This window comes from Vombatus ursinus, unplaced genomic scaffold, assembly GCF_900497805.2.
Source record: "Vombatus ursinus unplaced genomic scaffold, bare-nosed wombat genome assembly UNPS02014158.1, whole genome shotgun sequence".
Taxonomy (NCBI): Eukaryota; Metazoa; Chordata; class Mammalia; order Diprotodontia; family Vombatidae; genus Vombatus; species Vombatus ursinus.
The window spans coordinates 7,352,589-7,356,126 of NW_020953936.1; the positions used below are offsets into that span (position 1 = coordinate 7,352,589).

General features: G+C 36.9%; 1 pseudogene; it reads right to left on the minus strand.

Annotated features, from left to right (window-relative positions):
* Window positions 1-2,699: 2,699 nt before the first annotated feature.
* Window positions 2,700-3,538, minus strand: part of LOC114040866 — a 5,082-nt pseudogene continuing 4,243 nt past the window's right edge.

Below are 3,538 nucleotides of genomic sequence, written 5' to 3' on the forward strand. Positions count from 1 at the left end.
TAAAAGATTAATGTGTGCTAGACTAACAGGTCAGCAACCTTAAACCCTTTGTAGACCCATCTTTTGGCAAGAACCTCATTTGTAGTAATAATAAAGTACTTCCAACAACTAGAAATGAATTGTGTCTTGGCATATTTTTTTCTCTCTGGATGATATGTGCTCTAAATCATTATTGATTAGAGAAATGCAGATTAGAACACCCTTGAGATATCATTTTATGCCTACTAGATTATTGACTAAAATGATAGAAGGGGAAAGTACTGAACATTAGAGAGGATATGGAAAAATTCATTGTTGGTGGAATTGTGAACTGATCCAACTGTTTTGGAAAGCAATACAGAATTATGCCCAAAGAATTATCAAACTACCTATACACTTTGACCTAGCAATACTACTACTTGGTCTATTTCTGAAGACAATTAGGGGAAAAGGAAAAGAACCTATATATTTTAAAATGTTTCTAGCAGCTCTCTTTGTGGTGGCAAAGAGCTAGAAATTACAGGGATGCCCATCAATTGGGGGGGGATGACTGAACAAGTTGTGGTGTATGATTGTGATGGAATACTACTGTGCTATAAGAAATGATGAGCTTGTTGATTTTAGAAAAAACATGGATAGATTTGCATGAAATAATAAAGAGTGAAATGAGCAAAACCAAGAAAATGCTGTATACAGTAACAGCAATATTGTTTTAAGAATGACTTTGAGCAACTAAGTTATTTTGTCTATTATAAATACCCAAATGAACTATAAAGGACAGATGAAGAAAGATGCTATCTGCACCCAGAGAAAGAACTGATAAATAGAAGTATGTATAGAATAATTTTACATATATGTATACCTATTTGTGTCTAATGGTAGCCATCTCTGGGGAGGGGAGAGGGAAGAAAAAAAGAAAATTACATGACAATTTTGTGGTATATTTGAAAGGAATAGATGTGCATAATAGATTGTACATAATAGATTTGCAGTTTCATGCAAAATCATCTTTTATTGTACTATGTTGTGGAAATGCTTGTTTTATTCCACAAATTAAAAATAAATTTTAATTAAATCCAAAATCATACTGTCACTCTCATCCTGTACCTCCTACATCCATTCTCCCAACACCCAGATCATGAGCTTTACATGAAGAAAATGAATTTATAGTGTGAGCCAATATTTTCTCTCAAATTTTATTCAGAGGTTAGCTGTAGTCACCACCCACCGACCTTCTCTTCAGGGATGCTATAAAAGACACTTGGTGATGATGATTTACCACAACTATAACATTGGAGATGACTTAGATGTGTCCTATGAGTAGGGGTCCCAAGAACAATAACAACAAAAAGACAGAAGTGCAGCTCTATTAGCATCCTCATAAAAACTAGCCAGCCTTTACCAATCTATGTAAGCAAGTTACACAAGGTAAAACTATGTTAGAACCCTATATACCAATCACCTATATACCAGTGGCTCCTAATATGCTCATGATGATACCCTTTTGGACTGTCACAATTTGCTCAAAAAGCAATTTTGTGGGGGTTTTTCTGTAGTAGTGGTCCACACTATCCAAGATTTTCTGGCTAACAGTGTCCCATACAGGGCATCTTTCTACAGCAGGTAGGTTTGGTGATGCCAGCATTCCGCACTCAGGTAGAAATCATTTTATAGAATCTTTTTCTTGTTTACCCTTGCAGGCATAAGACTAGTGTCTATGAGACATAGAGGCTTATCTTCTCAGCATCACCCAGATCTAACCATAGTATTATATCTTTAACGTCAACAACCATATTTTCCTCACCAGTAATAGGTTTGTCCCTAAGTTGCTGCATTTGGAGGGATAGCACCTGGTACAGTCTCACTGAATATTTCATTAGTGTTGATTGAACTTTAGCAACCAGAAGGAGAGCTAAACTTAGCAGAGGTCCCAGAGAACCATATCATTTTTTAATGACTGTTTTAAGGGTGATACACTTATTACCCAAACTATTTACGAGCCCGAGCCTACTTTGAAAACAATTTCTACAGCAGTGATGGTGAGTTGAAAGCAATGGCTGAAAGTAACTCATTAGAATTACTGGGCAATATGGTTTTTTTCTGTTGAAGGGGCAATTATACCAGGAGTTCAGCTTTCATCATATTCACTGAGATAAGTTTACTACAATGTTGACTTGTATGAGAACAATGAAATAGACCTAGCTCTTGGACCTTGGGAGGTTGACTTGATGTTCCCTGGAAATTGACACAGCTGGCCAGTTTGGTGCAAATGTGCCAGTTCCTAAACAGTATTCCTCAATTATGGATGAATTTAAATGCATCACGAACTATAGAGTTTCTTTGTGGCATTTTGGAAAACTTCCAGAAAGAAATGTGACCAAATGGAATACATTTGTTGAACCAGTGTCTCGATCTGTCATTTGTCATGGGGATCTTTAAAAAGAACCATGTGTCTGGTGTTCAGGATAAGGCTGCAGCTCCTCTTACTCTGGCAGAATATGAGATGATGATGATAATGATGATATGATGATAATGAGGAAACTAGATAGATGATAAATGAAGACAGATAGATTGATTAATTATAGATAGATACCTTTTTCAGAGTAGAATTATTCAATTTATTAACAAAATTCACAATAATTATAAAGTTCACATGTACAAATAAAATTCCTTCAGTTACTATCATTTTTTACATAATGTCACAAAGAATTATTTTAAATTCATTCTGATAAATATATTGCAGCTCTGCATCCAACCTGAATATCACCTTTCAAGATGGCACATGCTGGTGCCAATCCTGCATCATTGTCAAACCCCATATCATGGTGTCCTAGCTCCTCATTCCGAAATTTTTTAATTATCCGAAGGAGTTCTTCATACTTTTCTGGATCTTCTTCCATTAATGTCGTAATCTGGTTGTTATAATGGTGTGCTATTGACTCTGCTATAGCCACAGTGCAAGCCATTGCCCCTTCCTTCCCAAGTAAAGCTGTTTCAGTACCCAATACAAATCCCATTACATTCCAAAAGGGCACCGTCATAGTTGGTCGGACTCTAAATGTAACTTTCAACTCATTAAACTTTTTCAAATGGGCCTTTTCTTGATCCCACATTTTCTGAATAACTGGTCCAACATTTGTTCTACCTAGTACAGCCTTTGGTCCGGCATATATGCTGTTTACTCCATATTCCCCTGTATGATCCACTCAGATGATATGATCTATGGTGGCATGGTTGATCTTTTCATAGGTCTTTCCTGTACTGCAAAATCTGATACTGGCACTTCTTAGATAGCCTGCCAGGAACCCCCGAGCTCCAGGGCGCAGCTTCTGGAGCAGAAAAGTTGCAACCGCCCCTGCACAGCCCACCCTTGTTCTGACCCCAGCCAACTCTCCACCGAGAAATAGGTGAAAGAGCTCCGATAGATAGATATCTCAATGGCTCCTTTTGCCCTGGCAAAATAGGAGATCAATGATAGGGGATAGATAGATAGATAGATAGATAGATAGATAGATAGATAGATAGATAGATAGATAGATAGATAGATAGATAGATAGAT